Below are 13007 nucleotides of genomic sequence, written 5' to 3'. Positions count from 1 at the left end.
CTAGCTCATAGAAGCAAGGAGTCCATTGTTACAACGTAAAAGCTATGGAAGCAAGGGACCATTGTGACACTGCGGGGCCTCATGGAACCAATTGTCCATGATGACAATGCGGATCAAAGGAGACCGTGGTGACACTGCGGAACCTGATGGAACCAAGGAGCCATTGTGACACAGTGGGGCCTCATGGAATCAAGGAGACCATTGTGACCCAGGTGTTGCATGTGAAGGCAAGGAGCCATTGTGACACTTTGGGCTTCTTCCCTTGAGCTCCGCAGCTGGCTGTCCCAGCCCAGCGCACCATGTGCCACCTGCTCTCCTCAGGGCTCTGCCTGCACACAGCCCCAGGAGAAGTTTTCCTGTTTGGAAGGAAAGAATGGAAAAGCCGGAGCAGGTTTCCTAAACAACAAACCCCACTCAGGAGCCACATGCTCAGTACAGGCTGCCTGCAACGATGTCCCATTTCTACAAGGGTCAGTGTGAGCAGGAATGAATGATCTCTGGGAGCAGAATTCTCGGAGTCTTTCCACTGAATTCTCTGTCCCTGTGTCTTGGGGTGACTTTATCATGTGTATCCCCTATCGCTGCTCTATACCCAGAAGTGAACTTTGTGCATTTCTGTGCCTTTCAACTGAGCCTGAGAGGGGGGAGAGGAAAAAAACCGGACAAACTTCTCAGAGCGTTTGTTCAAGGACACACATACACACTCCTCTGCATTCTGCTTGCAGCAAGAGCAGAGGAAGCAACCTTGTTTCTTTTTAGCCAGTTTTCAGCATTTTTTCTCTGGAGGGAGATGGAGAGTTGAACTTTGTTTTCCTGGGACTTCGGGGGTTTTTTTCCCTTCTTCTCTTCTTGACTCTTTCAACATCAGACCACATTGGGAGAAATTTCTCCCGAGGTGGGAGCCCTGAATGTGGGCCCATGAGCCAGCTGCAAGGAGGAGGAGAGAGACTGCACCTACGGAAGTGTTGGGCTTCCTCCCCCCTGCCATGAGGTCATGGGAGAGGGGACCCTGGGGTAGAGGCATGGCCTGGGCACGGGGGTCTCCCTGCTCACATGTGCCCTAATCCTGTTCAGCACTGCTTATTTTGTGTTGCCCTGTGCGAGGAGGGCCCTGGTTGTGCCGTGATTGCTCAGTTCTTTGGCAGTGCCCCGCCCGTGTGGCTGGAGAAGAAAGAGCTCTGCAACTTCTCTCAAGAATCGCTCCCTGTTTCTTTGCACGGGCCTCGCTGTCTATGGATGTTTCAGGAGACCCCACCGAAACACGGAAGGACTCTCAAATTATCCCAGCTTTCTCTGCACAGCGAGAGGTTTTAATATTTAGCATTGTTATCCTTTTCCTGGGTGTTTGTTAAAAAAATAGTTTTTATCTCTTTCACTTTCTTCCCAGGAAAATTCTCTTTTCCCAAACCTGGTGGGGGAGGGCTGGGTGTAACCTGTCTTCTATCAGAGGATATTTTCCTCCAAATTTGTCCAAACCGGCACAGCCTGTCCTTTCCTGGGTCTCTGTTGCAGATGGAAGCTGCTGGTGCCATTGTCAGCTTGAAGCCCTCTTTTGATGCAAGCAGATGTTGCCAGGTGTGTTCAGCAGCTGTTGCTCAATGCTTATGCCAAGCTATTGTGTTCCTCATGGAACCAAGGAGCCATTGTGACACTGCAGGGGCTGATGGCATCAAGGAGACAATTGTGACAGTACAGAACCTCCTAGAAACAAGGCTCCATTGTGACACCGTGGGGAATCATGGAATCACGGAGCCCATTGTGACACGGCCAGGCCGCATGGAACCAATGGTCCATGGTTACACTGCGGATTCAAGAAGAGCACGGTGACACCACGCAACATCCTGGAACCATAGGTCCATTGTGACACAGCGGGGCCTCATGGAAACAAGGGGACCATTGTGGCAAAGCAGGGCCTAATGGAAGCATGGAGAGCATTGGGACACTAAGGAAACTCCTGGAACCAAGATGACCACTGGCACATAATGGAACCTCATGGAAGCAAGCCTCCATGATGACTTTGGAGGGCCTCAGGGACCACAGGACCCGTTGTGACACAGCAGGACCTGGTGGAACCAAGGAGCCTTTGTGCTACTCCAGATCCACATGGAAGCCAGGGTGCACTGAGACACAGCGGGGCCTTGATGGAACCAAAGACCCCTCTGCAAAAAGCAGGCTAGCTCATAGAAGCAAGGAGTCCATTGTTACAACGTAAAAGCTATGGAACCAAGGGACCATTGTGACACTGCGGGGCCTCATGGAACCAATTGTCCATGATGACAATGCGGATCAAAGGAGACCGTGGTGACACTGCGGAACCTGATGGAACCAAGGAGCCATTGTGACACAGTGGGGCCTCATGGAATCAAGGAGACCATTGTGACCCAGGTGTTGCATGTGAAGGCAAGGAGCCATTGTGACACTTTGGGCTTCTTCCCTTGAGCTCTGCAGCTGGCTGTCCCAGCCCAGCGCACCATGTGCCACCTGCTCTCCTCAGGGCTCTGCCTGCACACAGCCCCAGGAGAAGTTTTCCTGTTTGGAAGGAAAGAATGGAAAAGCCGGAGCAGGTTTCCTAAACAACAAACCCCACTCAGGAGCCACATGCTCAGTACAGGCTGCCTGGAACGATGTCCCCTTTCTACAAGGGTCAGTGTGAGCAGGAATGAATGATCTCTGGGAGCAGAATTCTCGGAGTCTTTCCACTGAATTCTCTGTCCCTGTGTCTTGGGGTGACTTTATCATGTGTATCCCCTATTGCTGCTCTATACCCAGAAGTGAACTTTGTGCATTTCTGTGCCTTTCAACTGAGCCTGAGAGGGGGGAGAGGAAAAAAACTGGACAAACTTCTCAGAGCGTTTGTTCAAGGACACACATACACACTCCTCTGCATCCTGCTTGCAGCAAGAGCAGAGGAAGCAACTTTGTTTCTTTTTAGCCAGTTTTCAGCATTTTTTCTCTGGAGGGAGATGGAGAGTTGAACTTTGTTTTCCTGGGACTTTGGGGGTTTTTTTCCCTTCTTCTCTTCTTGACTCTTTCAACATCAGACCACATTGGGAGAAATTTCTCCCGAGGTGGGAGCCCTGAATGTGGGCCCATGAGCCAGCTGCAAGGAGGAGGAGAGAGACTGCACCTACGGAAGTGTTGGGCTTCCTCCCCCCTGCCATGAGGTCATGGGAGAGGGGACCCTGGGGTAGAGGCATGGCCTGGGCACGGGGGTCTCCCTGCTCACATGTGCCCTAATCCTGTTCAGCACTGCTTATTTTGTGTTGCCCTGTGCCAGGAGGGCCCTGCTTGTGCCGTGATTGCTCAGTTCTTTGGCAGTGCCCCGCCCATGTGGCTGGAGAAGAAAGAGCTCTGCAACTTCTCTCAAGAATCGCTCCCTGTTTCTTTGCACGGGCCTCGCTGTCTATGGATGTTTCAGGAGACCCCACCGAAACACGGAAGGACTCTCAAATTATCCCAGCTTTCTCTGCACAGCGAGAGGTTTTAATATTTAGCATTGTTATCCTTTTCCTGGGTGTTTGTTAAAAAAATAGTTTTTATCTCTTTCACTTTCTTCCCAGGAAAATTCTTTTTTCCCAAACCTGGTGGGGGAGGGCTGGGTGTAACCTGTCTTCTATCAGAGGATATTTTCCTCCACATTTGTCCAAACCGGCACAGCCTGTCCTTTCCTGGGTCTCTGTTGCAGATGGAAGCTGCTGGTGCCATTGTCAGCTTGAAGCCCTCTTTTGATGCAAGCAGATGTTGCCAGGTGTGTTCAGCAGCTGTTGCTCAATGCTTATGCCAAGCTATTGTGTTCCTCATGGAACCAAGGAGCCATTGTGACACTGCAGGGGCTGATGGCATCAAGGAGACAATTGTGACAGTACAGAACCTCCTAGAAACAAGGCTCCATTGTGACACCGTGGGGAATCATGGAATCACGGAGCCCATTGTGACACGGCCAGGCCGCATGGAACCAATGGTCCATGGTTCCACTGCGGATTCAAGAAGAGCACGGTGACACCACGCAACATCATGGAACCATAGGTCCATTGTGACACAGCGGGGCCTCATGGAAACAAGGGGACCATTGTGGCAAAGCAGGGCCTAATGGAAGCATGGAGAGCATTGGGACACTAAGGAAACTCCTGGAACCAAGATGACCACTGGCACATAATGGAACCTCATGGAAGCAAGCCTCCATGATGACTTTGGAGGGCCTCAGGGACCACAGGACCCGTTGTGACACAGCAGGACCTGGTGGAACCAAGGAGCCTTTGTGCTACTCCAGATCCACATGGAAGCCAGGGTGCACTGAGACACAGCGGGGCCTTGATGGAACCAAAGACCCCTCTGCAAAAAGCAGGCTAGCTCATAGAAGCAAGGAGTCCATTGTTACAACGTAAAAGCTATGGAAGCAAGGGACCATTGTGACACTGCGGGGCCTCATGGAACCAATTGTCCATGATGACAATGCGGATCAAAGGAGACCGTGGTGACACTGCGGAACCTGATGGAACCAAGGAGCCATTGTGACACAGTGGGGCCTCATGGAATCAAGGAGACCATTGTGACCCAGGTGTTGCATGTGAAGGCAAGGAGCCATTGTGACACTTTGGGCTTCTTCCCTTGAGCTCTGCAGCTGGCTGTCCCAGCCCAGCGCACCATGTGCCACCTGCTCTCCTCAGGGCTCTGCCTGCACACAGCCCCAGGAGAAGTTTTCCTGTTTGGAAGGAAAGAATGGAAAAGCCGGAGCAGGTTTCCTAAACAACAAACCCCACTCAGGAGCCACATGCTCAGTACAGGCTGCCTGGAACGATGTCCCCTTTCTACAAGGGTCAGTGTGAGCAGGAATGATCTCTGGGAGCAGAATTCTCGGAGTCTTTCCACTGAATTCTCTGTCCCTGTGTCTTGGGGTGACTTTATCGTGTGTATCCCCTATTGCTGCTCTATGCCCAGAAGTGAACTTTGTGCATTTCTGTGCCTTTCAACTGAGCCTGAGAGGGGGGAGAGGAAAAAAAACCGGACGAACTTCTCAGAGCGTTTGTTCAAGGACACACATACACACTCCTCTGCATTCTGCTTGCAGCAAGAGCAGAGGAAGCAACTTTGTTTCTTTTTAGCCAGTTTTCAGCTCCTTTTCTCTGGGGGGAGATGGAGAGTTGAACTTTGTTTTCCTGGGACTTTGGGGGTTTTTTTCCCTTCTTCTCTTCTTGACTCTTTCAACATCAGACCACATTGGGAGAATTTTCTCCCGAGGTGGGAGCCCTGAATGTGGGCCCATGAGCCAGCTGCAAGGAGGAGGAGAGAGGCTACACCTATGGAAGTGTTGGGCTTCCTCCCCCCTGCCATTAGGTCATGGGAGAGGGGACCCTGGGGTAGAGGCATGGCCTGGGCACGGGGTCTCCCTGCTCACATGTGCCCTAATCCTGTTCAGCACTGCTTATTTTGTGTTGCCCTGTGCGAGGAGGGCCCTGGTTGTGCCGTGATTGCTCAGTTCTTTGGCAGTGCCCCGCCCATGTGGCTGGACAAGAAAGAGCTCTGAAACTTCTCTCAAGAATCGCTCCCTATTTCTTTGCACGGGCCTCGCTGTCTATGGATGTTTCAGGAGACCCCACCGAAACACGGAAGGACTCTCAAATTATCCCAGCTTTCTCTGCACGGCGAGAGGTTTTAATATTTAGCATTGTTATCCTTTTCCTGGGTGTTTGTTAAAAAAATAGTTTTTATCTCTTTCACTTTCTTCCCAGGAAAATTCTCTTTTCCCAAACCTGGTGGGGGAGGGCTGGGTGTAACCTGTCTTCTATCAGAGGATATTTTCCTCCAAATTTGTCCAAACCGGCACAGCCTGTCCTTTCCTGGGTCTCTGTTGCAGATGGAAGCTGCTGGTGCCATTGTCAGCTTGAAGCCCTCTTTTGATGCAAGCAGATGTTGCCAGGTGTGTTCAGCAGCTGTTGCTCAATGCTTATGCCAAGCTATTGTGTTCCTCATGGAACCAAGGAGCCATTGTGACACTGCAGGGGCTGATGGCATCAAGGAGACAATTGTGACAGTACAGAACCTCCTAGAAACAAGGCTCCATTGTGACACCGTGGGGAATCATGGAATCAAGGAGCCCATTGTGACACGGCCAGGCTGCATGGAACCAATGCTCCATGGTTCCACTGCGGATTCAAGAAGAGCACAGTGACACCACGCAACATCATGGAACCATAGGTCCATTGTGACACAGCGGGGCCTCATGGAAACAAGGGGACCATTGAGGCAAAGCAGGGCCTAATGGAAGCATGGAGAGCATTGGGACACTAAGGAAACTCCTGGAACCAAGATGACCACTGGCACATAATGGAACCTCATGGAAGCAAGCCTCCACAATGACTTTGGAGGGCCTCAGGGACCACAGGACCCATTGTGACACAGCAGGACCTGGTGGAACCAAGGAGCCTTTGTGCTACTCCAGATCCACATGGAAGCCAGGGTGCACTGAGACACAGCGGGGCCTTGTTGGAACCAAAGACCCCTCTGCAAAAAGCAGGCTAGCTCATAGAAGCAAGGAGTCCATTGTTACAACGTAAAAGCTATGGAACCAAGGGACCATTGTGACACTGCGGGGCCTCATGGAACCAATTGTCCATGATGACAATGCGGATCAAAGGAGACCGTGGTGACACTGCGGAACCTGATGGAACCAAGGAGCCATTGTGACACAGTGGGGCCTCATGGAATCAAGGAGACCATTGTGACCCAGGTGTTGCATGTGAAGGCAAGGAGCCATTGTGACACTTTGGGCTTCTTCCCTTGAGCTCCGCAGCTGGCTGTCCCAGCCCAGCGCACCATGTGCCACCTGCTCTCCTCAGGGCTCTGCCTGCACACAGCCCCAGGAGAAGTTTTCCTGTTTGCAAGGAAAGAATGGAAAAGCCGGAGCAGGTTTCCTAAACAACAAACCCCACTCAGGAGCCACATGCTCAGTACAGGCTGCCTGGAACGATGTCCCCTTTCTACAAGGGTCAGTGTGAGCAGGAATGATCTCTGGGAGCAGAATTCTCGGAGTCTTTCCACTGAATTCTCTGTCCCTGTGTCTTGGGGTGACTTTATCGTGTGTATCCCCTATTGCTGCTCTATGCCCAGAAGTGAACTTTGTGCATTTCTGTGCCTTTCAACTGAGCCTGAGAGGGGGGAGAGGAAAAAAAACCGGACAAACTTCTCAGAGCGTTTGTTCAAGGACACACATACACACTCCTCTGCATTCTGCTTGCAGCAAGAGCAGAGGAAGCAACTTTGTTTCTTTTTAGCCAGTTTTCAGCTCCTTTTCTCTGGGGGGAGATGGAGAGTTGAACTTTGTTTTCCTGGGACTTTGGGGGTTTTTTTCCCTTCTTCTCTTCTTGACTCTTTCAACATCAGACCACATTGGGAGAATTTTCTCCCGAGGTGGGAGCCCTGAATGTGGGCCCATGAGCCAGCTGCAAGGAGGAGGAGAGAGGCTACACCTATGGAAGTGTTGGGCTTCCTCCCCCCTGCCATTAGGTCATGGGAGAGGGGACCCTGGGGTAGAGGCATGGCCTGGGCACGGGGTCTCCCTGCTCACATGTGCCCTAATCCTGTTCAGCACTGCTTATTTTGTGTTGCCCTGTGCGAGGAGGGCCCTGGTTGTGCCGTGATTGCTCAGTTCTTTGGCAGTGCCCCGCCCATGTGGCTGGAGAAGAAAGAGCTCTGAAACTTCTCTCAAGAATCGCTCCCTATTTCTTTGCACGGGCCTCGCTGTCTATGGATGTTTCAGGAGACCCCACCGAAACACGGAAGGACTCTCAAATTATCCCAGCTTTCTCTGCACGGCGAGAGGTTTTAATATTTAGCATTGTTATCCTTTTCCTGGGTGTTTGTTAAAAAAATAGTTTTTATCTCTTTCACTTTCTTCCCAGGAAAATTCTCTTTTCCCAAACCTGGTGGGGGAGGGCTGGGTGTAACCTGTCTTCTATCAGAGGATATTTTCCTCCAAATTTGTCCAAACCGGCACAGCCTGTCCTTTCCTGGGTCTCTGTTGCAGATGGAAGCTGCTGGTGCCATTGTCAGCTTGAAGCCCTCTTTTGATGCAAGCAGATGTTGCCAGGTGTGTTCAGCAGCTGTTGCTCAATGCTTATGCCAAGCTATTGTGTTCCTCATGGAACCAAGGAGCCATTGTGACACTGCAGGGGCTGATGGCATCAAGGAGACAATTGTGACAGTACAGAACCTCCTAGAAACAAGGCTCCATTGTGACACCGTGGGGAATCATGGAATCAAGGAGCCCATTGTGACACGGCCAGGCTGCATGGAACCAATGCTCCATGGTTCCACTGCGGATTCAAGAAGAGCACAGTGACACCACGCAACATCATGGAACCATAGGTCCATTGTGACACAGCGGGGCCTCATGGAAACAAGGGGACCATTGAGGCAAAGCAGGGCCTAATGGAAGCATGGAGAGCATTGGGACACTAAGGAAACTCCTGGAACCAAGATGACCACTGGCACATAATGGAACCTCATGGAAGCAAGCCTCCACGATGACTTTGGAGGGCCTCAGGGACCACAGGACCCATTGTGACACAGCAGGACCTGGTGGAACCAAGGAGCCTTTGTGATACTCCAGATCCGCATGGAAGCCAGGGTGCACTGAGACACAGCGGGGCCTTGTGGGAACCAAAGACCCCTCTGCAAAAAGCAGGCTAGCTCATAGAAGCAAGGAGTCCATTGTTACAACGTAAAAGCTATGGAACCAAGGGACCATTGTGACACTGCGGGGCCTCATGGAACCAATTGTCCATGATGACAATGCGAATCAAAGGAGACCATGGTGACACTGCGGAACCTGATGGAACCAAGGAGCCATTGTGACACAGTGGGGCCTCATGGAATCAAGGAGACCATTGTGACCCAGGTGTTGCATGTGAAGGCAAGGAGCCATTGTGACACTTTGGGCTTCTTCCCTTGAGCTCTGCAGCTGGCTGTCCCAGCCCAGCGCACCATGTGCCACCTGCTCTCCTCAGGGCTCTGCCTGCACACAGCCCCAGGAGAAGTTTTCCTGTTTGGAAGGAAAGAATGGAAAAGCCGGAGCAGGTTTCCTAAACAACAAACCCCACTCAGGAGCCACATGCTCAGTACAGGCTGCCTGCAACGATGTCCCCTTTCTACAAGGGTCAGTGTGAGCAGGAATGAATGATCTCTGGGAGCAGAATTCTCGGAGTCTTTCCACTGAATTCTCTGTCCCTGTGTCTTGGGGTGACTTTATCATGTGTATCCCCTATCGCTGCTCTATACCCAGAAGTGAACTTTGTGCATTTCTGTGCCTTTCAACTGAGCCTGAGAGGGGGGAGAGGAAAAAAACCGGACAAACTTCTCAGAGCGTTTGTTCAAGGACACACATACACACTCCTCTGCATTCTGCTTGCAGCAAGAGCAGAGGAAGCAACCTTGTTTCTTTTTAGCCAGTTTTCAGCATTTTTTCTCTGGAGGGAGATGGAGAGTTGAACTTTGTTTTCCTGGGACTTCGGGGGTTTTTTTCCCTTCTTCTCTTCTTGACTCTTTCAACATCAGACCACATTGGGAGAATTTTCTCCCGAGGTGGGAGCCCTGAATGTGGGCCCATGAGCCAGCTGCAAGGAGGAGGAGAGAGGCTACACCTATGGAAGTGTTGGGCTTCCTCCCCCCTGCCATGAGGTCATGGGAGAGGGGACCCTGGGGTAGAGGCATGGCCTGGGCACGGGGGTCTCCCTGCTTACATGTGCCCTAATCCTGTTCAGCACTGCTTATTTTGTGTTGCCCTGTGCCAGGAGGGCCCTGCTTGTGCCGTGATTGCTCAGTTCTTTGGCAGTGCCCCGCCCATGTGGCTGGAGAAGAAAGAGGTCTGCAACTTCTCTCAAGAATCGCTCCCTGTTTCTTTGCACGGGCCTCGCTGTCTATGGATGTTTCAGGAGACCCCACCGAAACACGGAAGGACTCTCAAATTATCCCAGCTTTCTCTGCACAGCGAGAGGTTTTAATATTTAGCATTGTTATCCTTTTCCTGGGTGTTTGTTAAAAAAATAGTTTTTATCTCTTTCACTTTCTTCCCAGGAAAATTCTTTTTTCCCAAACCTGGTGGGGGAGGGCTGGGTGTAACCTGTCTTCTATCAGAGGATATTTTCCTCCAAATTTGTCCAAACCGGCACAGCCTGTCCTTTCCTGGGTCTCTGTTGCAGATGGAAGCTGCTGGTGCCATTGTCAGCTTGAAGCCCTCTTTTGATGCAAGCAGATGTTGCCAGGTGTGTTCAGCAGCTGTTGCTCAATGCTTATGCCAAGCTATTGTGTTCCTCATGGAACCAAGGAGCCATTGTGACACTGCAGGGGCTGATGGCATCAAGGAGACAATTGTGACAGTACAGAACCTCCTAGAAACAAGGCTCCATTGTGACACCGTGGGGAATCATGGAATCACGGAGCCCATTGTGACACGGCCAGGCCGCATGGAACCAATGGTCCATGGTTCCACTGCGGATTCAAGAAGAGCACGGTGACACCACGCAACATCATGGAACCATAGGTCCATTGTGACACAGCGGGGCCTCATGGAAACAAGGGGACCATTGTGGCAAAGCAGGGCCTAATGGAAGCATGGAGAGCATTGGGACACTAAGGAAACTCCTGGAACCAAGATGACCACTGGCACATAATGGAACCTCATGGAAGCAAGCCTCCATGATGACTTTGGAGGGCCTCAGGGACCACAGGACCCGTTGTGACACAGCAGGACCTGGTGGAACCAAGGAGCCTTTGTGCTACTACAGATCCACATGGAAGCCAGGGTGCACTGAGACACAGCGGGGCCTTGATGGAACCAAAGACCCCTCTGCAAAAAGCAGGCTAGCTCATAGAAGCAAGGAGTCCATTGTTACAACGTAAAAGCTATGGAACCAAGGGACCATTGTGACACTGCGGGGCCTCATGGAACCAATTGTCCTTGATGACAATGCGGATCAAAGGAGACCATGGTGACACTGTGGAACCTGATGGAACCAAGGAGCCATTGTGACACAGTGGGGCCTCATGGAATCAAGGAGACCATTGTGACCCAGGTGTTGCATGTGAAGGCAAGGAGCCATTGTGACACTTTGGGCTTCTTCCCTTGAGCTCTGCAGCTGGCTGTCCCAGCCCAGCGCACCATGTGCCACCTGCTCTCCTCAGGGCTCTGCCTGCACACAGCCCCAGGAGAAGTTTTCCTGTTTGCAAGGAAAGAATGGAAAAGCCGGAGCAGGTTTCCTAAACAACAAACCCCACTCAGGAGCCACATGCTCAGTACAGGCTGCCTGGAACGATGTCCCCTTTCTACAAGGGTCAGTGTGAGCAGGAATGAATGATCTCTGGGAGCAGAATTCTCGGAGTCTTTCCACTGAATTCTCTGTCCCTGTGTCTTGGGGTGACTTTATCATGTGTATCCCCTATTGCTGCTCTATGCCCAGAAGTGAACTTTGTGCATTTCTGTGCCTTTCAACTGAGCCTGAGAGGGGGGAGAGGAAAAAAACCGGACAAACTTCTCAGAGCGTTTGTTCAAGGACACACATACACACTCCTCTGCATCCTGCTTGCAGCAAGAGCAGAGGAAGCAACTTTGTTTCTTTTTAGCCAGTTTTCAGCATTTTTTCTCTGGAGGGAGATGGAGAGTTGAACTTTGTTTTCCTGGGACTTCGGGGGTTTTTTTCCCTTCTTCTCTTCTTGACTCTTTCAACATCAGACCACATTGGGAGAAATTTCTCCCGAGGTGGGAGCCCTGAATGTGGGCCCATGAGCCAGCTGCAAGGAGGAGGAGAGAGACTGCACCTACGGAAGTGTTGGGGTTCCTCCCCCCTGCCATTAGGTCATGGGAGAGGGGACCCTGGGGTAGAGGCATGGCCTGGGCACGGGGGTCTCCCTGCTCCCTGCTCACATGTGCCCTAATCCTGTTCAGCACTGCTTATTTTGTGTTGCCCTGTGCGAGGAGGGCCCTGGTTGTGCCGTGATTGCTCAGTTCTTTGGCAGTGCCCCGCCCATGTGGCTGGAGAAGAAAGAGCTCTGCAACTTCTCTCAAGAATCGCTCCCTATTTCTTTGCACGGGCCTCGCTGTCTATGGATGTTTCAGGAGACCCCACCGAAACACGGAAGGACTCTCAAATTATCCCAGCTTTCTCTGCACGGCGAGAGGTTTTAATATTTAGCATTGTTATCCTTTTCCTGGGTGTTTGTTAAAAAAATAGTTTTTATCTCTTTCACTTTCTTCCCAGGAAAATTCTTTTTTCCCAAACCTGGTGGGGGAGGGCTGGGTGTAACCTGTCTTCTATCAGAGGATATTTTCCTCCAAATTTGTCCAAACCGGCACAGCCTGTCCTTTCCTGGGTCTCTGTTGCAGATGGAAGCTGCTGGTGCCATTGTCAGCTTGAAGCCCTCTTTTGATGTAAGCAGATGTTGCCAGGTGTGTTCAGCAGCTGTGGCTCAATGCTTATGCCAAGCTGTTGTGTTCCTCATGGAACCAAGGAGCCATTGTGACACTGCAGGGGCTGATGGCATCAAGGAGACAATTGTGACAGTACAGAACCTCCTAGAAACAAGGCTCCATTGTGACACCGTGGGGAATCATGGAATCAAGGAGCCCATTGTGACACGGCCAGGCTGCATGGAACCAATGCTCCATGGTTACACTGCGGATTCAAGAAGAGCACGGTGACACCACGCAACATCATGGAACCGTACGTCCATTGTGACACAGCGGGGCCTCATGGAAACAAGGGGACCATTGTGGCAAAGCAGGGCCTAATGGAAGCATGGAGAGCATTGGGACACTAAGGAAACTCCTGGAACCAAGATGACCACTGGCACATAATGGAACCTCATGGAAGCAAGCCTCCACAATGACTTTGGAAGGCCTCAGGGACCACAGGACCCGTTGTGACACAGCAGGACCTGGTGGAACCAAGGAGCCTTTGTGCTACTCCAGATCCACATGGAAGCCAGGGTGCACTGAGACACAGCGGGGCCTTGTT

This window comes from Aphelocoma coerulescens, unplaced genomic scaffold (assembly GCF_041296385.1).
Source record: "Aphelocoma coerulescens isolate FSJ_1873_10779 unplaced genomic scaffold, UR_Acoe_1.0 HiC_scaffold_59, whole genome shotgun sequence".
NCBI classification, from domain to species: domain Eukaryota; kingdom Metazoa; phylum Chordata; class Aves; order Passeriformes; family Corvidae; genus Aphelocoma; species Aphelocoma coerulescens.
Note: the sequence above shows the minus strand (reverse complement) of the source record.